General features: G+C 48.1%; 1 long non-coding RNA gene across 1 annotated transcript; it reads right to left on the minus strand.

Annotated features, from left to right (window-relative positions):
* Nucleotides 1–292: 292 nt before the first annotated feature.
* LOC147103333 (uncharacterized) lies at nt 293–1377 on the minus strand. The gene is made up of 2 exons (XR_015072994.1): nt 1244–1377; nt 293–474 (listed from the first exon to the last, which is right to left on the minus strand). It is a non-coding gene; the product is annotated as an uncharacterized LOC147103333 (long non-coding RNA).
* Nucleotides 1378–25882: the final 24505 nt, after the last annotated feature.

A 25882-nucleotide genomic window follows, 5' to 3' on the forward strand; every position in this document is an offset into this window, starting at 1 on the left:
CCGTTCACCCATCGCCCCTGTGCTCGCTGATCTACATCGGCTCCCAGCAAGGGAGGGTGAGAGGATGGGGGAGGGGAATGGGAGAGGTGGGGGAGGGGAGGAGTTACTCCTTCTGTTGATAATTTTACTGGAAAAAGTCACTGTGAGTACCAACTGCAATTAACGACAGGAAAAATGTCACCCGCTGGGAGAGGGACAGTTTTACAAGTGAATACTTGTTGCATCCCACACTCATTGCACTCATTAAACCCTTAACCCATGGGTTTAGGCCAATCACACACTGGGACGTTAGCTAAGTAAAAGCAATTTTATTCTTACAGTCAAAAGCAAAATACAGCGGCTGCTGGAAATCTCAACCTTTCTTGGTGCCTCACCCATTTCCTCCCAGCACATGCTCAATCAACAATGTAGCTTTATTCCGAGAGCGATAGATTCGGTCAGGCTACGCTCTTCTTGCCGTTGTTCTTTTTCTATCTAATCAAATCAAATCAAATCAACTTTTATTGTCATTGTTAGTGCACAAGTGCAGTACAATGAAATGTAGGCTTGCGGCTCCCGAGAGTGTACATTTGGATTAAGACATTTAAACATTCAATATACATTTGGCTTGTAGTATATTAACATAAATATGACCATAATAAAGTGCATTGGCAGATGTGCAGGCTTTAGAGTTTATTTGTGGAGTTCAGTAGGATGACAGCCCTGGGAAAGAAGCTGTTCCTAAATCTGGTCTTTTTCCCTTTAATTTTCTCTGGTCCTCTCCTAGTGGTGGCCACTTTCTTCGCCGGGCTCTGGTTCCAACAGAGACTGATCACCCACTCCCCCCAACCCCGTTATTCTTCACGTATGAACCTCAGACACAGAGTTGGCGGAAGGCTATTCGACTGTGCGGGGCATCACCACCAATCCCAACCCCGGCCTCATCCAATCACCGCACACGCTCTCCAGCCAAGGTCACTGACAACATTCAGGAGCCAACTCAGCACAGGCTGGAGATCAAAGGCCTTTCCATGAGAAGCAGAATTCTTCTTCCTTTATCAACTTCCCCGTGTAACTTTTACTGTCAAATTCAGGCAAAGCAGTGATTTCATGCGCATTCCCCCTTCCCAATAAAAAGCTGCCTGTTACAAGTCGAGCTCTGTGTTAAAGCACTGATTGACTAATTTATTAGGGTTTTAGTTGAACCCTCCCCCCACCGGTATGAATATGCAGTGTGCAACAATAACATTGTGTAAAATCTCACCCTCCTTTGCTGCTCCACCCATTTCCTCCCAGCACCTGCTCAATCAACTTGTATCTGTCCGTCGCCATAGCAACATGCATAACAATCGCCATAGCAACATGCACAATTAAAATCTGTAACATCACTATCTAAACCCGCCCCCACCCCAACACAAGACAATTCAAACACATTTTACTTTCAATAGTAAAATACTGCAGATGCTGGAAATCTGAAATAACAAAAAACGCTGGAAACACTTTCCAGCATTTTCTGTTGTTGTTTTACATTTTAATTTCATCTGCTTGTTAACTTTATTTCAGAATTGACAAATTTAAATATCTTGAAGTGTGGAATTGTTTATTAATCGGAATCTCATTGTTTTTGTATACTGGAGATGGACTAAGATTAACTCTATAAACATCAATTCCCTAGGCCTATTTCATCTCCTGTCCAGTTATTTGTGATCTAGTGTCATTGCAGATTTATAATTTTCTTCTCACCCCCCCGCCCACCACCACAGGAACGCACCACTGGACTTCGACGACTGAAAATGAGACCCAGCTTGCAAGTTTGACATTCAACTCTCTCTTGGGTTGCTATAGCAACGGAGGGTACACAGCAGAAGAGGTGCAGCAAATATTCACGGAGTCTGAAATGACAACAGTTAAGGGGCGACAGGACACTGCACAGGGCCCCACACAGGCGAATACTTCCTGACCTTTCTGCTCGGTAGTGACACTGTGCAACAACAGGAACAACTTGCATTTATATAGCTCGCCCCTTTAACGCAGAAAATCGATCCGTGGCAATTTACAAAGGGAGAGGGGAGAAAAATAAAACAAAATAGATATATTGGCAATGTGCCCCTTCTCCTTACATTTTCACGTACAGCTCAAGTTATGTTGTACACCCAAAATTCTTGGCATGCCAGGACTGAGATACGGGGATGGAATGTACCAGTTTGGACATCGAGCAGCACCACCTAATGTCAAGTTGAACATTTACAGCGTCTGGTTTCAGAATAACACATTACACCATCTGGTGGACATTATGACAAAGTACAAATCCGAAACTAGGAAAATCCGCCACAGCAAAAGCAATAGATTTTTTTTTATTTACTTGAACTAAAGGGGATTATAACAGTGAGTTACCCTTCAACTTGGGTTTTCAAATCCCTCCAAGGCCTCGCCCCCTTCCTATCTTTGTAACCTCCTCCAGCCCTACAACCCTCCGAGATCTCTGCATTCCTCCATCTCCGGCCTCTTGCGCATCCCCGATTTTAATCGCTCCACCGTCGGCGGCTGTGTCTTCAGCTGCTTAGGCCCTAAGCCCTGGAATTCCCTCCCTAAACCACTCCGTCTCTCTACCTCTCTCGCCTCCTTTAAGACGCTCCTTAAAACCCACCTCTTTGTCTACCTTAAGATCTCCTTATATGGCTCGGTGTGAAAATTTGCTTTGATAATTGCTCCTGTGATGGGCCTTGGGATGTTATACTAGGTTAAAGGTGTTGTATAAATACAAGTTGTTGCTGTTGTAGACGGGGGTCTTGATTTAACGAGTTGGATTCACCTCTTTTTAATGGGCTAGGGGTGGGGTGAGGCTGTGGCCTGACCCTCTGAACCCACTGTGACCTGGGCCATTACCAATTCAGCGAGTGTTTGCGGCAAGAGTTTTGCCACGAAGAGGGAGCCCCGCCCTGCCAATGTGGAGAATCCAACAATGTCGCAGCATCCGAAGAGGAGGGGAGTGCACATTAAAGGGCAGTAAAACGCTGTTGTTGTTTGATTGCAGCCCAGACTGATGGGAGGAAAGTCTACACATGTTTACAGCTATAAGGCTGCAGGGTGAGAAACCCAGAACAAAATGACTCAAAACTCAGGTCAAATTGATGCTGAATTGGAAAAGATCACTCAAGATAGGAGGAGGTAGGTCATAGGATGACAAGTGTTAGAAATGGAAATGGCACATTGAACCTGGGAGTGCTGTGAGAGTGGAGCTAACGCACATTGTTGGGACAGTGTGGGTAGAACTCTTCCCTCATAGCTCTACCTGACCTGGGCAGAAGGGCCTCGGTTTAACAAGTGTTCCAGACAGGCTTAGAGTGGGCAAGAAGGTGCAGCTGGAGTATAATGTGGGAAAATGTGAAATTATCCACTTTGGGAGGAAGAATAGAAAAGCAGAATATATTTTAAAAGGTGAGAGACTAGTTGGTATTCAGATGGACTTGGGTGTCCTGGTACACGAATCACAGAAAGTTAACATGCAAGTACAGCAAGCAATTAGGAAGGCAAATGGTACATTAGCCTTTATTGCAAGGGTGTTGGAGTATAAGATTAAGGAAGTCTTGCTGAAGTTATATAGGGCTTTGGTGAGACCACACCTGGAATATTGTGTACAGTTTTGGTCTCCTTACCTAAGATATCTTTGCTTTGGAGGCGATGCAACAAAGATTCACTAGATTGATTCCTGGGATGAGAGGGTTGTCCTGTGAGGGGAGATTGAGTAGAACGGGCCTATATGCTCTAGAGTTTAGAAGAATGAGAGGTGATCTCATTGAAATGTATAAAATTCTTAGAGGGCTTGACAGGGTAGATGCTGAGAGGCTGTTTCCCCTGGCTGGAGAGTATAGAACTAGGGGAGGTGATCTCATTGAAACTTATAAAATTCTGACAGGACTGGACAGACTAGATGCAGGAAGGATGTTCCCGATGGTTGGGGAGTCTAGAATCAGGGGACACAGCCTAAGGATAAAGGGTAGGCCATTTAGGACAGAAATGAGGAGGAATTTCTTCACCCAGAGAGTGGTGAACCTGTGGAACTCTCTACCACAGAAGGCGGTGGAGGCCAGTTCATTTAATATATTCAAGAAGGAGTTGGATATATTTCTTAAGGCTAAAGCGATCAAGGGGCATGGGGAGAAAGCAGGGACCGGGTACTGAATTTGGATGATCAGCCATGATCGCATTGAATGGCGGAGCAGGCTCGAGGGGCCGAATGGCCTACTCCTGCTCCTATCTTCTATGTTAGGGGTCATTGTCTCAGGATAAGGGGTTGGCCATTTAGGACTGAGATGAGGAGAAATTTCTTCACTCAGAGGGTTGTGATCTTGGGAATTCTCTACCCCAGAGGGCTGTGGATGCTCAGTTGGTGAGTATATTCAAGGCTGAGATCGATAGATTTTTGGACACTAAGGGAATCGAGGGATATTGGGAATAGGGTGGGAAACTGGAGTTGATGTAGATGTTCAACCATGATCTTATTGACTGGCGAGCAGGCTCGAGGGGACTTATGGCCTACACGCAATGTTCCCTGTGAGCTGTGCGGCCGCGTGGCTGTGCATTGGTCCAGGGACCCCGAGCATCCGGCTTGCCAGCTTTTCAATGAGAAAAACCTTAAAGGGGCCGCGCGGCGCCAAACAAAATTACAGGGAACATTGCCTACTCCTGCTCCTATTGTTCTTATTATGTTAACATCTCATCTGAAAGTCGGCACCTCCAACAGTGCAGCGCTCCCCCAGTAATGCTCTGGAGTGTCAGCCTGGATAATGTGCTCAAGCCTCTGGAGTGGGACCTGAACCCACAGCCGTCTGATTCAGAGGCAAAAGTGATACCAACAGAGGCATGGCTGATGGCTGACATTAATACTTTAATTATTTAAGGTAAGAAAACTAGAAAATCTGAATGATACCTAGCTGTGAATGTCGTAATAACGCATCCTGTTAATGCTTTGCCTGCAGAGCAAATGTGCATCTCCAGCCAAGCAGTATGGAATTACTCTGCAGTGCGGCCAAACCAAAAATAATAAACGTTGCCGTGTGATGATAAATCATAAGTGAGTGTAACTGTAACTGATGCAAAGTGAGCTTTACCAATTCCAAAGACCACCTTGGACCTTTTTAAACATCATCAATTTTAATCCTTTCAACGTCAGCTGAAAAATGACCGCCCCATCAACTTTTTGCTCACTTTAATATTTAACTCTCAGTGGGAGCTGTGTGCATGTGCACTTGCAAAGAATCCCTTTCTATGGGCAGAATGTAATGATTTATCAATGAGTTTGAGGATGTGCAGACATTTCTTTAATAGCAGGAAGCAGGGAAGGGAACACCTGTTTAGTAATGATGCTCTGGCCATCGTTAGTGCGGGCAGGCTTGATGGACCAGCTGGTCTTTTCCTGATCGTCAATTTCATATGTTTGCATATTTGCATGTTTGTATGTGCGTATGTTTGTATGTGCATATGTTTGTATGTGCGTATGTTTGTATGTGCGTATGTTTGTATGTTCACATGTTTGCACGTGCATATGTTTGCATGTGCATATGTTTGTATGTATGTATGTTTGTATGTGTATGTTTGTATATGCGTATATTTGTATGTGCATATGTTTGTAAGTTTGTATGTTCACATGTTTGTATGTTTGTATGTGTGTATGTTTGTATATGCGTATATTTATATGTGCATATGTTTGTATGTGCGTATGTTTGTATGTGCGTATGTTTGTATGTGCGTATGTTTGTATGTTCACATGTTTGCACGTGCATATGTTTGCATGTGCATATGTTTGTATGTATGTATGTTTGTATGTGTATGTTTGTATATGTGTATATTTGTATGTGCATATGTTTGTAAGTTTGTATGTTCACATGTTTGTATGTTTGTATGTGTGTATGTTTGTATATGCGTATATTTATATGTGCATATGTTTGTATGTGCGTATGTTTGTATGTGCGTATGTTTGTATGTGCGTATGTTTGTATGTTCACATGTTTGCACGTGCATATGTTTGCATGTGCATATGTTTGTATGTATGTATGTTTGTATGTGTATGTTTGTATATGCGTATATTTGTATGTGCATATGTTTGTAAGTTTGTATGTTCACATGTTTGTATGTTTGTATGTGTGTATGTTTGTATATGCGTATATTTATATGTGCGTATGTTTGTATGTGCGTATGTTTGTATGTGCGTATGTTTGTATGTGCGTATGTTTGTATGTGCGTATGTTTGTATGTGCGTATGTTTGTATGTTTGTATGTGCGTATGTTTGTATGTGCGTATGTTTGTATGTTTGTATGTTTGTATGTGCGGATGTTTGTATGTGCGTATGTTTGTATGTTTGTATGTGCGTATGTTTGTATGTGCGTATGTTTGTATGTTTGTATGTGCGTATGTGCGTATGTTTTTATGTTTGTATGTGCGTATGTTTTTATGTTTGTATGTTTGTATGTGCGTATGTTTGTATGTGCGTATGTTTGTATGTTTGTATGTGCGTATGTTTGTATGTGCGTATGTTTGTATGTGCGTATGTTTGTATGTTTGTATGTTTGTATGTGCGTATGTTTGTATGTGCGTATGTTTGTATGTTTGTATGTGCGTATGTTTGTATGTGTGTATGTTTGTATGTTTGTATGTGCGCATGTTTGTATGTGTGTATGTTTGTATGTTTGTATGTGCGTATGTTTGTATGTTTGTATGTGCGTATGTGCGTATGTTTGTATGTTTGTATGTGCGTATGTTTGTATGTTTGTATGTTTGTATGTGCGTATGTTTTTATGTTTGTAGCCAGAAGAGCCTGAAACTGGTGGCCGTTTCCACTACAGGAAACCGCTGGAAATACACAGCAGGCCAGTCAGCATCTGTAAGAGCAAAATAAATAAATGTTTGGGGGGTAGACCAATCATCAGAACCATTGTTAGAATTGATCAATTAACCTCTATGCATCATTATTGAGATGTAAAAAAAATAAATCCGTAAAAGGAACAATAGGTGTCACTGTTGTACATTGCTGCTCACTCAGAAATGCTTGGCTCAGTTTTCTGCATTAATGAAGTCTGGAGTCCGTTATGCTTCAAAAGTATTGCACGAAAAGGACAAAAAAGCCAGTTATTTCCTGCTGTTTTTTTCTGACCCTGATAAGCTGCCATCTCTCCAATGCCAGAAGCCAGTGATTTACAAGCAGCTGCCAATCTACAGAATACTTTTTTCAACATCTAGGCCTAGAAATTCAGTTGGTAGCGCCAGCCGCTAGCGCCTTAAGAGGGCGATAAGTGGGGCGCGAAGCGACTAGCGCCCGGGCGCGGCGCGATCTGCGCCTCTCGCGAACTTGAGTGGACATTTAGCGGCAGCGCAAAACCGCAATGCCCGCTCAGCTGCGCGCGCAGATCCTGACGTCATTTCATGGTACAACGCCCTTGGTGCGCCCCAAACCGGAACTTCAGTGGCGCCCCCCCTTCTTTCCGCCTGGCGCTCCCAGCGACTGGTTGAGTGGAACGGTTCCCAGTCGCTGTGGGACTGGGGGGGCGCTATTTAAAGGGGGCTCTTCCTGCCTTCTTAGTGGTAGCCATTTTGGACCACTCCTTCTGTGTGAGAGAGAGAGAGATTTGCAGAGAGACAAAGGGAGAGAGCTTTCTGCATTGACTCAGCGCTCGCACAGGTACTTCTGGCTTCAGCCCAGAGCTTTGCAGTTGGATTGATTTTTCAGTGCCATAGCCTTGAGTGGCCACATATAATGGGGGCTGCAATGGGTGGAAACGTTGGGTTTCTCCATTGCATTGAGAGGGCTCAGAGACACCGAGAGAGAGTGCCAATCATGGCCAGACGGAGGAGGGCCAACAGGCGTCGGCACAGGAGGCCTTACCCTCCCAGGGTATACCGCCAGCAGCTCTCCTACCTCAACATGTCTGAGGAGCAGTGCATTCGGAGGCTTCGATTCAGAAGGGAGGTAGTCACTGAGATCTGCCACCTGCTTCAGAGAGATCTGCAGCCTCAGCTGAGGAGCAGGACATCTCTGTCGGTGGCAGTGAAGGTGACAGTGGCTCTCAACTTCTATGCCACCAGCTCCTTCCAATCTGCTACTGGGGACATTGCCAATGTCTCCCAGTTCGTGGTGCATTGCTACATCTGCCAAGTCATGAATGCCCTCTTCAAAAGGAGACGTCAGTACATTTCCTACCCCATGACCCTGGACAAGCAGCAGGAGCGCGCAATGGGATTTGCAAGAATAGCGGGCTTCCCCATGGTCCAGGGCGCCATTGACTGCATGCATGTGGCTTTGTGGGCGCCTCTAGAGAATGCCGAGGATTACCGCAACCGGAAGGGGTTCCATTCGTTGAACGTGCAGTTGGTGTGTGACCACAGGCAGCTGATACTAGCTGTCAATGCCCGCTTTCCAGGCAGCAGCCACGACGCCTTCATCCTGCGCCAGACTTCTGTGGCAGACCTTTTCGAGGCCCCGGCTCACCCAGGAGGCTGGCTTCTCGGGGACAAGGGCTATCCTTTGTGCACCTGGCTGATGACCCCGCTCCGTGCGCCCAGCACCCCTGCTGAAGAGCGATACAATGACAGCCATCAAGCAACCAGGAACATCATTGAGCACACAATCAGCGTGCTAAAGCAACGGTTCTGCTGTCTGGACCATTCCGGGGGAGCCCTTCAGTACTCGCCTGAGCGAGACTCCCATTTCGTTGTAGTGTGCTGCATGCTGCACAACCTGGCTATCCTCTGGACTCAGCCACTTCCAGCAGACATTGGAGCACCAGCAGAGGAGGAGGAGGAGGAGGAGGAGGAGAAGGAGAAGGAGGAGCACCAAGACGGGAGGGAGGCACAAAGTGCAAGGGTCGTCCGTCAGCGGCTTATTGCAAGTCGGTTCTAGGCCCCCTCTCAGGGAATGGCTTGTGCCATTGAAAGAACATGAATGGACCCGCTCCGCAAACCCTGAGCCGGTCAAGGCAACAAATAGTTCAAAGTGCAAACATGCACAATCTGAATAAAGACAATTATTTATTTAACAAACTCTGTGCACTTCCCGCATGACAAACAAATACAGAGAAACCCCCCAAAAAACAGTCAGACACATAACTGGCTCTCACAACCTGGAGACAATGGACAAAAGAGTTAAACAAAAATGACCATGATCCTCGGCCTTCACAAAAAAAACACAGCATTTTGCCACACCTCCTACTTTTTGGCCTGCGAGGGTGATCTGCCTCGCTTGCGAGATTGGCCGCTTCCCACCCTGCAGCTCCTCTGCAACGGGACCCCAGTGGCTGCAGCAAGGCTGGGGTAAGGCTGCTGAGGGTCAGATAGTGAGTCGGCAGATGCCCTTGGGGGACGGCCTGGACCAGCTCTGGGCCTGGAGGGCCCGGCTGCCGACTGCTCCAACTCTGCTTGGGCGGCAGCAGTCTGTCCTACGGGTGGTGGCAGCTGCAGTGGAGGAGTGACAGTGTTGGCAGCAGGAATGCTGCCAACCTGACAGAGCACAGGCACTCCCTGGTCGGATGAGACACTGGCACTCGCACGGGGCAGCACTGAACCATGCGCAGCAATCTGCTGAAGCACAGACTGCTGGCCTGCTGTGGCGCGGCGAGGGCCCCGGCGAATCCTGCCCAATCCAGCGAGGGTGGCAGCAGTTAGTGCTCGTGTGGCCCTGATCTGTGTCTGCATCAGACCAGCCAGTGACTGCATGGCACGACTAAGCACTTGGCTGGAAGCCGCCTGTGCTGCACCGAAGTCCTGCAGACTCCTTGCCTGTGCTGCACCGAAGTCCTGCAGACTCTTTGCCTGTGCTGCCCCGAATTCCTGTACACTCCTTGCCAGTGACTCTATGGAGTCAGCCATCCTTGCCACTGCAGCCATGAGCTCAGTGTGCCTGCGCTCCGCCTGGGCGCCCATTTCAGCAAGGAGCCGCACCTCCTCTGCGCTCACTGTAGCAGGACTGGAGGCCACACTCTCCCTCCGGGGAGAAGGCCGCCGAGCTTCCCTACCCCCCCCCCGCGTTACTGCAGCCTGCTGGGCCTCGGAGCTTCACCCTCCTCAGACCCTTCCCCCCTGCTCCCCTCCAGGGAAGACGTGTCCCCATTATGGCCATGGGCTGCCTCGGCTGAGGGTGGCACTGATGTTCCGGCTTCCTCTTCCTCCTCCTTGCCTTCCGATTCACTCACAGTGGCAGCTTGAGGGCCCGTCTCCTCACCTCGCGAATCAGCATCTGAAAGCAGGGAGGTACAAGAGTTGCTTTAGCGTGAGGACAGGGCGGCAGCGAGGGAGGCATGAGTGCTGCAATGCACTGCATTGGTTCGATAGTGGCAAAGGATGCTGGTGTGAGGTACAAGTGGAAAGAGAGAGGTCAAAAAGGTGATGACCTTACCATTGCTGTCCAGAACGGGGTCGGCATCTCCAGTGGCGACGGGGCCAATCAACCGGCCTGCCATAATCCATTCCACTCGCTGCTCCAGATCGCTGAGGTCTTTAAGTTCAGGACGGCCTCCCCCGGTCCGTTGCTGCTGCCTCCTATTGTGGGCCAGCTTGCCCTGCAAGAGAAAGGATGGGCTCTGAGTACAGTGTGAAGCCCTGATCTTGGCTGCACTGCCTGCCATGGTCGAATAGCCCTTACAGTGTGAAGCCCTGATCTTGGCTGCACTGCCTCCCATGGTCGAATAGCCCTTACAGTGTCAAGCCCTGATCTTGGCTGCACTGCCTCCCATGGTCGAATAGCCCTTACAGTGTGTAAAGTGGTGAATGGGCATGTGATTTTCATGAGAGGCCCATAGGTGTTGGATGAGGGCTGGGCATTGGGGCTTTAAGGACCCTTTGGCCATAAATTGAGGTGCACATGCAGGGATGAGGGGGATACTGGAAAGGGTACTCACCCTGACAACCCGAGTGAGGTCGTTGAACTTCTTCCTGCATTGCGTTGGGGTCCTAGGTACCATGCTGCTGGAGGTCACTCTGTGTGTCACCTCCCTCCAAGCTTTTCGATATTCGTTGGGCAGCGGCCTCCTGCCACTGTCCGGAAAGAGCATAGGTTGCCTGCACTCCACTGCGCCAACTAGAACCTTCAGGGCCCCCTCACTGAAGCGCTGTGCTCGCTCCCTGGCCCTCTCCATGGTCGTAGGCATAACGATGTCGCAGCAGGTCTGTCCAGGCCGAGAATCAGGGCTCCAATGTGCAGGGCGTGGCTGCAAGCCAATTCGACCCTCCCCCTTTAAAAGGTGACCGGCGCCAGCGTGTCTGCCTGCAATCGCTAACTGGCCGCACCTGCGCTGCGCCCGCCCTCGGTGGTAGCGCCTCGCCTCCCCGGCTTAGCGCCTTAGGATAGTCGTGCAGCGCCTGCTTTAGCGCAACAAGAAACTCTTGGGGCGGAGCAACTCAATTTCGCTGAAGGTGGTGCTAAGTTGCGACGGGCGCTAAATTTAGCGCACGCTCGACTGTAGCGCCCCAAACGTGGAGATACTGAATTTCTAGGCCCTAGTCTCTAACTGACCACAGGTTGTACTTACTTGGTCCGCAGGGACTGGACTGTCTGAGCAGTGACCTGAAAAGGGACAGACAGACCACTGCTCCATCTTCCACAATAGCAAAATACTGCAGCTGCTGGAACTCTGAAATAACAATAGAAAATGCTGGAAACACTCAGCAGGTCAGGCAGCATCCAAAAGGAAAGGTCTGTGATAGGATGGAAGGCAGGAGAGATTAAAAGACAAAAGGGATGATGGTGCAAAGCAAATGGGAGTGGTAATGGGACAAGTTAAGAAACAAAAGATGACTCTAGATGAGGTGTAAATGGCAATGGCAGAATCATCAACAGCTGCCATGTGAGAGAAAAAACAAGTAAAAATATAATAGGAGCCGAGGTTATTGTCTGAAATTGTTGAACTCGATGTTGAGTCCAGAAGGCTGTGAAGTGCCTAATCGGAAGATGAGGTGCTGTTCCTCGAGCTTACGTTGAGCTTCAGTGGAACAGTGTAAGAGGCCGAGGACAGAGAGATCAGAGTGGGAGTGGAGCTGAGAATTAAAGTGACAGGCGACTGGAAGCTCGGGGTCACCCTTACGGACTGAACGGAGTTGTTCCGCAAAGTGGTCACCCAATCTGCATTTGGTCTCCCCAATGTAGAGGAGACCGCATCGTGAGCAGCGAATACAGTATACTAGATTGCAAGAAGTACAAGTAAATCGCTGTTTCACCTGGAAGGAGTGTTTGGGGCCCTGGACAGTGGGAAAGGAGCAGGTAAAAGGGTAGGTGTTGCATCTCCTGCGCTTGCACGGGAAGGTGCCGTGGGAAGGGGAAGGGGTGTTGGGGGTGATTGTGAAGTGGACCAGGGTGCCCTGGAGGGAGCGGTCCCTTTGGAATGCTGAAAGGGGAGGGGAGGGGAAGATGTGTTTGGTGGTGAGATCATGCTGGAGGTGGCGGAAATGGCGGAGGATGATCTGTTGAATGTGGAGGCTGGTGGGGTGAAAGGTGAGGACAAGGGGAACCCTATCGTGGTTCTGGGAGGGAGGGGAAGGGGTGCGAGCAGAAGTGCGGGAAATAGAACGGACATGGTTGAGGGCCGTGTCAACCACGGTAGAGGGGAATCCTTGGTTGAGGAAAAAGGAAGACATATCGGAAGCACTGGTGTGGAAGGCGGCATCGTCAGAGCAGATGTGTTGGAGATGGAGAAACTGGGAGAATGGAATAGAGTCCTTACAGGAAGTGGGGTGGGAGGAAGTATAGTCCAGGTAGCAGTGGGAATCAGTGAGCTTATAGTAAATGTTTGTCAATAGTCTATCCCCAGAAATGGAGACAGAGAAGTCAAAGAAGGGAAGGGAAGAGTCGGAGATGGACCATGTGAAGGTGCGGGAAGGGTGGAAATTGGAAGCGAAGTGAATGACATTTTCTAGTTCAGGGCGAGAGCAGGAAAGGGCACTGATACAGTCATCAATGTACTGGAAAAAAAGGTGAGGGAGGGGACTGCTCCATCTTAGCAGCTGAACATCACAAATGGGTTCCAGACCACCGACTACCTATGAGCAGTGCCAAAGGAGGTCAACTAGTAATTCCACATTCTGATGCAAAATAAATGAGAGGGAGTAACAGCGGGAAGCAGCCGGAGACAACGGCCACAGAGACAGATGTCTCGCAGTATTGAGGATGGCGTTTTGGGAGCACTGAATAAAAATCCGAAATTGAACCAGTTACCAATAGAAAACACAAGTTTCCCACAATGCAACACACGGTCCGGCAACCTTGGTCCAGCAAGGGAGGGCGAACCCTGAATGAGAACACCTGTACACAAGGAACAAAACTCTGGTGGCGACAAAGTCTGGAGTTCTACAGGGAGGAGAAGCAGATTGTCAGAATTCACCGCTGGCATGCCATGCAGATATTTTAGCTTGATATAAAATGTTGAGGAGCAGTAATTCCTATCTTAAGCCTTGTCGTGTGTTTTACACAATGTAGTGTATGTGCCTTGAAGAAGGAACTATATTCTGCAGCCCCTGTATACAGCAGTACCAGTAGTGACCACCCCTGTATATAAGCCTGTGTACTAACTTTGTATAGTAGTTCCAGTTTTGTCTCCATTCAGTAAACACCTGTTATAACCAACTTCTGCAGTCCGTGTCTCAATTACACACGGACGTTACACTGGCGACGAACAGATCTGAACTTACCTACAGTTCTGCACCACCTCACGGGGATCCATCCCTGAAGCGAAGTTGTTAGAGGTCGAGGCCAGAAGGAAGAAATCCAAAAAGAAAAAAAAAACAAACAGAAGAAACGGGCGTCGACCGTGGGCAACCGCCCTCTGATTCATCGAATTCGAAGATTTGCAGGAAAGGCTGTCGAGAGCTGGGCTTGGTTATCTAGTCTATGGTGTTCCAGCTAATTGGGCTGGTGGCAGGTAGTACACTGATCCTTCCTGGGCTGCGGCGGGCTAGAGCTCGATCGGGTGGCTTTTCAACGGGGCCGAGCAGCGTTGTCGGGAAGAGGAGAGAGAGAGAGAGGGTGGAGCACACAGGTGCTACAAAGCCAGGCAGCATACAGACCTGAGAAGAGGGAGGAACGTGTCCCATAGGGTCTGCTCTGACGACGGGAACAGTACTTAAAATAAAAGAAATTAGAAGCGCAGAAAGCCGCGAGGAGCTGCAGTTTGCCACGGGGACCGCGGAGAGCGGCGTTGGCAGCAGCGCGGGGGGAAGTGCGCGAAGACCATAGGGCGTCGCCATCAAGGCATAAAAATGCCAGCAACAGCGCTAGCAGCAGCGGAAAAGACAGAAAGCGCGGGAGCCGCCATCTTAATCCAGCGGGGAAGAAGGCAAAGCGCGGGAGGCGCCATTTTGTTCAATCGGGGAAGAAGGCAAAGCGCGGGAGGCGCCATCTTAGATCTCCAAGATGCCGAAGACTGGCAATATCACTGCCTTCGATAATGCAATAGAAGACTGGACCACGTATGTGGAAACAGTCGAAGTATATTGCAAGGCAAATGAAGTAGCCGATGAGAAAAAGGCATCGGTACTACTAAACTTAATGGGCGCAAGAACGTACGGCCTATTGCGGAACCTGATCACTCCAGTCAAACCGATGGCGAAGAGTTTTAACGAAATTGTTGATATCCTACAGGAACACCTAAATCCTACACCGCTGCTGATAGCAGAAAGATTTAAATTCCACAAGAGAAATCAGCATAAAGATGAGAGCAATGCTGATTACCTCACGGAACTACGCAAGCTATCAAAGCACTGCCAGTTCAGAGCAGGACTGGCAGATACCCTACGGGACAAATTTGTCTGTGGACTCCTGAGTGAAGGAACCCAGAAGAGGTTACTCTCAGAGAAAGAGCTGACGCTAGATAAGGCTTTCAGCATGGCAGTATCGTACGAAGCAGCAGCAAGGGGAGCTGCGGAAATACAGCAAAAGCCACAGGAATACAGCACCCATGAAATGACACGGGGATTTGAAAAATGTTATCACTGTGGCAGAACAACCCATGACCAGAAGGACTGCTGGTCCAAGGACAAAACATGCAGGCAATGCAGAAAGATGGGACACATTGCATGAGTTTGCAGGTCCGGGAAGAAGACTAACGACAACAAAAAGACTACTAAGGAAAAGTACAGGGAAGTACAAAAGATGACGGACAGTAGTTCCGAAGACCAGAAGAGCGATAGTGAATCCGGGAACAAGAGACTAAGCTGTCTCAAACTACACAACGTAATCACAAAAGAGGATCACCGAACCATTTGGGTCACCCTCACGATAGCAGGGTCCCAAGTCAAAATGGAATTGGATACAGGATCAGCTCTGACCGTCATGAATCGACGAGACTATGAGCGGCTATTCTCACACATACCCTTGAAAGACACATCCATTGTCTTGAAGACATATACGGGGCAGAAAGTATACCCCAGAGGGAAAAAATAAGGGTGCCTGTCGAATACAACGGCAAGGAAATACAGAAATTATATCTGTACATACTGCAAGATGGTGGACCACCGTTATTGGGACGTGAATGGATCAGAACGATAAGTTTAGACTGGCACTCCATTCAGGCACTGACGGTGGCTGGTAAAAAGGATGATGACATCACACCTGGACGATTGTCAAAAAATCTTGGCTAACGCTAAAGAGGTATTTCAACAAGGACTGGGAACTCTTAAAGGCGTAACCGCCTCGATAAAAATAGAAGAGAATGCAATTCCCAAGTTTTTCAAAGCAAGACCGGTACCATATGCAATTCACCCAGCCGTCGAGGCAGAGCTGGAGAATCTGGAGAATGCAGGCGTGTTAACTAAGGTAGACTGGAGCGAGTGGGTGACACCCATCGTTCCTGTCATGAAGAAAACGTTAAACAATAAGTCTGAGGAGCCAAGGAAGGTTCGCATCTGTGGGGACTTCAAGGTGACTGTGAACACAGTCCTTTACACAGTACAGTATCCTCTTCCGAGGATAGAAGATATTTTCGCCTCACTCTCTGGAGGGAAACGTTTTACAAAAATTGACCTAGTGCAAGCATATTTGCAGATGGAGGTTGAAGAATCCTCTAGGAAATATCTCACGATAAACACTCACAAAGGTCTTTACCAGTATAATCGACTGGTATTCGGAGTTGCATCAGCTCCGGCTATATGGCAAAGAGCGATGGAACAAGTCCTGCAAGGGATTCCGGGGACTCAGTGTTACTTGGACGACATCCTAGTGACGGGTGAAAATGACAGTGAACACCTTGCCAACCTAGAGCAGGTGCTCACTAGACTAAGAGAACATGGGCTACGAGCCAATCCCCCCAAGTGCGAGTTTTTTAAGAAACAAATATCGTATTGTGGCCACGTGATTGATGAAGAGGGGTTACATAAGTCCCCTGACAAAATTGAAGCGGTAGTTAAGGCTCCAGCGCCTGAAAATGTGTCGCAACTGAGGTAATTCCTCTGATTGGTGAATTACTACCATAAGTTTTTGCCGAATTTGTCCACAATTCTGCACCCACTGAACGCCCTGCTACAAACTGGAGTAGCATGGAAATGGAGCGATGAATGTAAGCGGGCCTTTCAGAAGTTTAAAGGCCTGCTAACTTCAAGAGAAGTATTGGCTCACTACAACCCATCACTACTGATAAGACTGGCGTGTGATGCGTCTCCCTACGGCGTTGGAGCGGTACTGTCACATAAATCCCTTGATGGTTCAGAGAGGCCGATAGCTTTTGCGTCACGCTCGTTAACTGCAGCCGAGCGTAACTACGCCCAAATTGACAGAGAGGCCCTCAGCCTGGTGTGGGGGGTGAAGATGTTCAATCACTACCTGCACGGACAGAAATTTACTCTACTAACTGATCATCAACCTCTTGTCTCCATTTTCAACCCTCAGAAGGGCGTCCCGATAATGACAGCACAACGGCTACAGAGGTGGTCCCTTTTCCTAGGGGCACACCAATATGACATCGAGTACAAAGGAATTAAACAGCATGGGAATGCTGATGGATCGTCGCGCCTACCGTTGCTGACGGTGGAAGAAGCACCTGCAGTGGATCCTGTGGAGATATTCCACTCGACCATAGTCGAATGTCTACCTGTGATGAATGCAAACATAGAAAAGGAAACACGAAATGACCCGACACTCTCCAGGGTCTATGATTTAACGGTGAAGGGATGGCCAGCACATGGCGAACCACTGTTGCCAGCATTCTCGCCGAGAAGAGAACAGCTGTCAGTGTGCCGAGGAACCTTGATGTGTGGATCCAGAGTAGTAATTCCACCCAAATTGAAGGATAGAGTGCTCAATGAGCTTCATGAGGGTCATCTGGGAGGGGTAAAAATGAAGAACTTAGCCAGAGCGTTTGTGTGGTGGCCGGGAATCGATAGAGAAATCGAAGAGATGACCAAGAGCTGTACAGGATGCCAGAAAGTCCAAAACGCCCCACCACAAGCCCCGCTACATCCATGGGAGTGGCCCTCATCTCCATGGCAAAGGGTACACATTGATTTTGCTGGTCCATTTATGGACTCGATGTTTTTAATTGCGGTGGATGCACATTCAAAGTGGCCAGAGGTAATAAAAATGTCCTCAACCACCACAGAAAAAACTATCACAGTCTTACGAACCATATTCGCCAGAAATGGGCTGCCTGAAGAGATTTGCTCCGACAATGGACCACAGTTTGTGTCTGAAGAGTTCCGGAGGTTCTTAAAGAACAATGGTGTTAAGCATTACACATCCGCCCCATATCATCCAGCCACCAATGGATTGGCTGAGAGGTTCGTTCAAACATTCAAGAAGGCTATCAAGGCAATGTGTAATGAAGACATACCCCTACAACACAAGGTGGATAACTTCTTGTTTGCCTACCGGAATGCGACACATGCGGTTACCAACCAAACTCCAGCCATGATGTTCTTCAATCGAAGACTAAGATGCCGCTTGGATTTGGTTAAGCCAAATATCAGAAGGGATGTGGAGAACAGGCAGTTTCAGAATATGAAAGAAAGGCCAACCAGGAGTTTTAAGATAGGTCAACCAGTTTTGGCCCGGGACTACCGCACAGAGAAATGGCAGCCAGGAACGATCTGCACACGGCAAGGACCTCTAATGTATACCGTGGACGTTGGAGAGAGCATTGTAAGACGCCATGCTGACCAGATTCTAGAGTCACTGGAAAACGTCAAATCTACACCACGATCCTATACACCTGGTGATGAAACCGAAGTACCAATTGCATCTACCTCAGAATCGGTGATATTGGAAGCAGACGAACCAAACAACGACGTTGATCCCGAATCAACTTTGCCAGAAGAACCTGATACCCCAAAGAGGCGTTATCTGGACAGAATCAGGAAGCCTCCTCAAAGACTGAATTTATAATTGATTAACTTCAGCTAATGTATATAGCAACTGTAATTGTAAATATGTTATTTAATTATTAATCGAATGTTATGTACTGTTTAGCTAAAAGAGGAGGAATTGTAGTGTATGTGCCTTGAAGAAGGAACTATTCTGCAGCCCCTGTATACTGCAGTACCAGTAGTGACCACCCCTGTATATAAGCCTGTGTAGTAACTTTGTATAGTAGGTCCAGTTTTGTCTCCATTCAGTAAACACCTGTTATAACCAACTTCTGCAGTCCGTGTCTCAATTACACACGGACGTTACACTGGCGACGAACAGATCTGAACTTACCTACAGTTCTGCACCACCTCACGGGGATCCATCCCTGAAGCGAAGTTGTTAGAGGTCGAGGCCAGAAGGAAGAAATCCAAAAAGAAAAAAAAAACAAACAGAAGAAACGGGCGTCGACCGTGGGCAACCGCCCTCTGATTCATCGAATTCGAAGATTTGCAGGAAAGGCTGTCGAGAGCTGGGCTTGGTTATCTAGTCTATGGTGTTCCAGCTAATTGGGCTGGTGGCAGGTAGTACACTGATCCTTCCTGGGCTGCGGCGGGCTAGAGCTCGATCGGGTGGCTTTTCAACGGGGCCGAGCAGCGTTGTCGGGAAGAGGAGAGAGAGAGAGAGGGTGGAGCACACAGGTGCTACAAAGCCAGGCAGCATACAGACCTGAGAAGAGGGAGGAACGTGTCCCATAGGGTCTGCTCTGACGACGGGAACAGTACTTAAAATAAAAGAAATTAGAAGCGCAGAAAGCCGCGAGGAGCTGCAGTTTGCCACGGGGACCGCGGAGAGCGGCGTTGGCAGCAGCGCGGGGGGAAGTGCGCGAAGACCATAGGGCGTCGCCATCAAGGCATAAAAATGCCAGCAACAGCGCTAGCAGCAGCGGAAAAGACAGAAAGCGCGGGAGCCGCCATCTTAATCCAGCGGGGAAGAAGGCAAAGCGCGGGAGGCGCCATTTTGTTCAATCGGGGAAGAAGGCAAAGCGCGGGAGGCGCCATCTTAGATCTCCAAGATGCCGAAGACTGGCAATATCACTGCCTTCGATAATGCAATAGAAGACTGGACCACGTATGTGGAAACAGTCGAAGTATATTGCAAGGCAAATGAAGTAGCCGATGAGAAAAAGGCATCGGTACTACTAAACTTAATGGGCGCAAGAACGTACGGCCTATTGCGGAACCTGATCACTCCAGTCAAACCGATGGCGAAGAGTTTTAACGAAATTGTTGATATCCTACAGGAACACCTAAATCCTACACCGCTGCTGATAGCAGAAAGATTTAAATTCCACAAGAGAAATCAGCATAAAGATGAGAGCAATGCTGATTACCTCACGGAACTACGCAAGCTATCAAAGCACTGCCAGTTCAGAGCAGGACTGGCAGATACCCTACGGGACAAATTTGTCTGTGGACTCCTGAGTGAAGGAACCCAGAAGAGGTTACTCTCAGAGAAAGAGCTGACGCTAGATAAGGCTTTCAGCATGGCAGTATCGTACGAAGCAGCAGCAAGGGGAGCTGCGGAAATACAGCAAAAGCCACAGGAATACAGCACCCATGAAATGACACGGGGATTTGAAAAATGTTATCACTGTGGCAGAACAACCCATGACCAGAAGGACTGCTGGTCCAAGGACAAAACATGCAGGCAATGCAGAAAGATGGGACACATTGCATGAGTTTGCAGGTCCGGGAAGAAGACTAACGACAACAAAAAGACTACTAAGGAAAAGTACAGGGAAGTACAAAAGATGACGGACAGTAGTTCCGAAGACCAGAAGAGCGATAGTGAATCCGGGAACAAGAGACTAAGCTGTCTCAAACTACACAACGTAATCACAAAAGAGGATCACCGAACCATTTGGGTCACCCTCACGATAGCAGGGTCCCAAGTCAAAATGGAATTGGATACAGGATCAGCTCTGACCGTCATGAATCGACGAGACTATGAGCGGCTATTCTCACACATACCCTTGAAAGACACATCCATTGTCTTGAAGACATATACGGGGCAGAAAGTATACCCCAGAGGGAAAAAATAAGGGTGCCTGTCGAATACAACGGCAAGGAAATACAGAAATTATATCTGTACATACTGCAAGATGGTGGACCACCGTTATTGGGACGTGAATGGATCAGAACGATAAGTTTAGACTGGCACTCCATTCAGGCACTGACGGTGGCTGGTAAAAAGGATGATGACATCACACCTGGACGATTGTCAAAAAATCTTGGCTAACGCTAAAGAGGTATTTCAACAAGGACTGGGAACTCTTAAAGGCGTAACCGCCTCGATAAAAATAGAAGAGAATGCAATTCCCAAGTTTTTCAAAGCAAGACCGGTACCATATGCAATTCACCCAGCCGTCGAGGCAGAGCTGGAGAATCTGGAGAATGCAGGCGTGTTAACTAAGGTAGACTGGAGCGAGTGGGTGACACCCATCGTTCCTGTCATGAAGAAAACGTTAAACAATAAGTCTGAGGAGCCAAGGAAGGTTCGCATCTGTGGGGACTTCAAGGTGACTGTGAACACAGTCCTTTACACAGTACAGTATCCTCTTCCGAGGATAGAAGATATTTTCGCCTCACTCTCTGGAGGGAAACGTTTTACAAAAATTGACCTAGTGCAAGCATATTTGCAGATGGAGGTTGAAGAATCCTCTAGGAAATATCTCACGATAAACACTCACAAAGGTCTTTACCAGTATAATCGACTGGTATTCGGAGTTGCATCAGCTCCGGCTATATGGCAAAGAGCGATGGAACAAGTCCTGCAAGGGATTCCGGGGACTCAGTGTTACTTGGACGACATCCTAGTGACGGGTGAAAATGACAGTGAACACCTTGCCAACCTAGAGCAGGTGCTCACTAGACTAAGAGAACATGGGCTACGAGCCAATCCCCCCAAGTGCGAGTTTTTTAAGAAACAAATATCGTATTGTGGCCACGTGATTGATGAAGAGGGGTTACATAAGTCCCCTGACAAAATTGAAGCGGTAGTTAAGGCTCCAGCGCCTGAAAATGTGTCGCAACTGAGGTAATTCCTCTGATTGGTGAATTACTACCATAAGTTTTTGCCGAATTTGTCCACAATTCTGCACCCACTGAACGCCCTGCTACAAACTGGAGTAGCATGGAAATGGAGCGATGAATGTAAGCGGGCCTTTCAGAAGTTTAAAGGCCTGCTAACTTCAAGAGAAGTATTGGCTCACTACAACCCATCACTACTGATAAGACTGGCGTGTGATGCGTCTCCCTACGGCGTTGGAGCGGTACTGTCACATAAATCCCTTGATGGTTCAGAGAGGCCGATAGCTTTTGCGTCACGCTCGTTAACTGCAGCCGAGCGTAACTACGCCCAAATTGACAGAGAGGCCCTCAGCCTGGTGTGGGGGGTGAAGATGTTCAATCACTACCTGCACGGACAGAAATTTACTCTACTAACTGATCATCAACCTCTTGTCTCCATTTTCAACCCTCAGAAGGGCGTCCCGATAATGACAGCACAACGGCTACAGAGGTGGTCCCTTTTCCTAGGGGCACACCAATATGACATCGAGTACAAAGGAATTAAACAGCATGGGAATGCTGATGGATCGTCGCGCCTACCGTTGCTGACGGTGGAAGAAGCACCTGCAGTGGATCCTGTGGAGATATTCCACTCGACCATAGTCGAATGTCTACCTGTGATGAATGCAAACATAGAAAAGGAAACACGAAATGACCCGACACTCTCCAGGGTCTATGATTTAACGGTGAAGGGATGGCCAGCACATGGCGAACCACTGTTGCCAGCATTCTCGCCGAGAAGAGAACAGCTGTCAGTGTGCCGAGGAACCTTGATGTGTGGATCCAGAGTAGTAATTCCACCCAAATTGAAGGATAGAGTGCTCAATGAGCTTCATGAGGGTCATCTGGGAGGGGTAAAAATGAAGAACTTAGCCAGAGCGTTTGTGTGGTGGCCGGGAATCGATAGAGAAATCGAAGAGATGACCAAGAGCTGTACAGGATGCCAGAAAGTCCAAAACGCCCCACCACAAGCCCCGCTACATCCATGGGAGTGGCCCTCATCTCCATGGCAAAGGGTACACATTGATTTTGCTGGTCCATTTATGGACTCGATGTTTTTAATTGCGGTGGATGCACATTCAAAGTGGCCAGAGGTAATAAAAATGTCCTCAACCACCACAGAAAAAACTATCACAGTCTTACGAACCATATTCGCCAGAAATGGGCTGCCTGAAGAGATTTGCTCCGACAATGGACCACAGTTTGTGTCTGAAGAGTTCCGGAGGTTCTTAAAGAACAATGGTGTTAAGCATTACACATCCGCCCCATATCATCCAGCCACCAATGGATTGGCTGAGAGGTTCGTTCAAACATTCAAGAAGGCTATCAAGGCAATGTGTAATGAAGACATACCCCTACAACACAAGGTGGATAACTTCTTGTTTGCCTACCGGAATGCGACACATGCGGTTACCAACCAAACTCCAGCCATGATGTTCTTCAATCGAAGACTAAGATGCCGCTTGGATTTGGTTAAGCCAAATATCAGAAGGGATGTGGAGAACAGGCAGTTTCAGAATATGAAAGAAAGGCCAACCAGGAGTTTTAAGATAGGTCAACCAGTTTTGGCCCGGGACTACCGCACAGAGAAATGGCAGCCAGGAACGATCTGCACACGGCAAGGACCTCTAATGTATACCGTGGACGTTGGAGAGAGCATTGTAAGACGCCATGCTGACCAGATTCTAGAGTCACTGGAAAACGTCAAATCTACACCACGATCCTATACACCTGGTGATGAAACCGAAGTACCAATTGCATCTACCTCAGAATCGGTGATATTGGAAGCAGACGAACCAAACAACGACGTTGATCCCGAATCAACTTTGCCAGAAGAACCTGATACCCCAAAGAGGCGTTATCTGGACAGAATCAGGAAGCCTCCTCAAAGACTGAATTTATAATTGATTAACTTCAGCTAATGTATATAGCAACTGTAATTGTAAATATGTTATTTAATTATTAATCGAATGTTATGTACTGTTTAGCTAAAAGAGGAGGAATTGTAGTGTATGTGCCTTGAAGAAGGAACTATTCTGCAGCCCCTGTATACTGCAGTACCAGTAGTGACCACCCCTGTATATAAGCCTGTGTAGTAACTTTGTATAGTAGGTCCAGTTTTGTCTCCATTCAGTAAACACCTGTTATAACCAACTTCTGCAGTCCGTGTCTCAATTACACACGGACGTTACACACAGCATGAATTTTTTTGCTTGCATTTCAGGCACCCAGTGTTGGATTCAAGGAATTCCTCTACTCTGCCCCAGCAAATGGCCTCAGACCCAATCACACAAGAGGCAACCTCTACTGCACCTTTGGGTCAGCTAATTATTTCACTTCGACTCTCATTGGAGCCACACTATCTAGAGATGGTCATCAATCCCCCTCTGAGATCGATTACCTTTATTTAATGAAGGCTTGGGGCCTTTAGGAGGCTTCATACTGACACAGCCCTGGCTTTTCAAAGGTGTAAAGAGAGGAGTTTCATGGGGAAGCCCAGGAACTTCCCTGAACACACTCCCTTGATATGGGGAGGGGGTGGGCAAAAATTGCACCCATGGCTCCCTTGGCCAGAATTTAAAAGGTCTGGTCCCAATGGGGCAGAATCCCTTAATCGAGGCCTCCTCACTGGGTGACTTAAGCCCCATGCATTTCAGAGCTGTAATCTTCACTGGAGACACACATCACTCCAGCATGGGCTGTGAACACTCACAAATGGTGGTCAACAAAACATATGACTGATGGCATCTTCTACTCTTAGGTACTTCTGTATGAGATGGCTCAGGTAAAAGGTGTGAACTCTGCTCTATTTCCCTAGTTCTCCTGAAGTTTAGTGTTTTATCCAATTCACGAACACCACACCTCTCCAAAAAAAAATCCTTTATGCCTCTTGTAATCTAAGTTACTTAAGTGTTTTGGCAGTGATACTTCAAACACAACATTCATTCTCTACACATGCAATACAAACGAAAAGGCCATTCAGCCCATCTAAGCTATATCATCCAAACAAGAACAAAGCACAATCTCTCCATCACAGCATCTAACTCTCCTAAATGATTCCAGGCTTTTTTAGCCTCCATTTTCTTACCTGAAATCCATTCCACATAGTGATTGTTCTAAGGAATAAATCAATAGGAACTTCCGAACATCAGTCCTGAATTTGATTTTCTCTAGTTTGCCCTTCACACTATGGCCTAGAAATTCACTAGCCTTAGCGCCGCTTTTGAGGCGCTAGAGGGACTAGCGCCAGAGTTATGGCCAGTTGAAAAATTCCCTGGGGCCCTAAAGCGGCGTTGCACCGGTAGCGCTGCGCCGGCACCGATGACGTCATCGGTGTGCGCAGCGTCCCGGTTGCCATGCCGACGGGCCCCAGCGCCGAAATTCAGTTGCGGCCGCCTCGCCCGTGGCAGCCGCAACTAAGACTCTGGCAACAGAGTCCAACATGTGTTTGCGCCGGCGCATTAAAGGCCCCGCGGCGGCCGGCCGCTTTCCCGCCGGCCGCCTGCCCGCAGCTCCCTCCCCGGACTTCTCCCCGCCCCCCCCCGGAACAGATGCAAGCCCGGCACTTGTCCGAGGTGCCGGGCTCATTTTTAAACAGATTTGCGCGGGCCGCGGCCGGGTGCAGGCAGCTCCTCCTTAACAGAAGGAGGAGGCCTGCACTTCCCCAGCCTGCCGCACCGCATCGGGTGCCGCAGCGCCGGAATTGCGGCGATAAACGGCAGTTAGCACCCTTTTCCAGGCGCTAAGACCCTTCAGTAGCGCCGGCAGCCGTTTGGGCGCGGCGCTACTGAATTTTTGGCGCGCGCAGGGGGAATTAGCGCCGGCACTAACTTCCGGCGCTAAAGCCCTGGCTAAGCCAAAACCCAATTTCTAGGCCTATATCACTATAAATAGAAACAAGAAAAAACCTGCATTCATATAGCACCTTGTGACATCCTCAGGACATCCCATAGTACTTCACAGCCACTGAATTACTTTGGAATATAGTTACTGTTGTCAAGACCAGCACTTCCTGCCCCTGTGATCTCTAACACCGAGAAGGTCAAAATGAGCAATGGCGTAGGAACACCATCACCTCTAAGTTCCCCTCCAAGTCAACGCACCATCCTGACTTGGAAATATATTGCTGTTCCTTCATCGTCACTGGGTCAAAAATCCAGGAGTTCCCTACCGAACACCACATTGTGGGTGCACCATCACTACAGACTACAGTGGTTCAAGGAAAAGACGCCCTTTCAGGGCAACTAGGGATGGGCAGTAACTGCAGCTTTGCCAATATTGCCCATATGCCAAGAACAAATAGAAAAAAGTGCAACTAATCTGCAAACAAACAAGAGAGATTGACGAGTTAATCTATTTCTGATGCTATTGGTTGAAGGGAAAATGTTGGCCAGTACATTGGGAAAACTCTTATCCTTCTTCGATTAGTGTCATGGGATCCTAAACAGGCAGGGGCTCAGT

This window comes from Somniosus microcephalus, chromosome 20, assembly GCF_052327205.1.
Source record: "Somniosus microcephalus isolate GS21.2 chromosome 20, FLI_Smic_1.0, whole genome shotgun sequence".
In the NCBI taxonomy this organism is placed as follows: domain Eukaryota; kingdom Metazoa; phylum Chordata; class Chondrichthyes; order Squaliformes; family Somniosidae; genus Somniosus; species Somniosus microcephalus.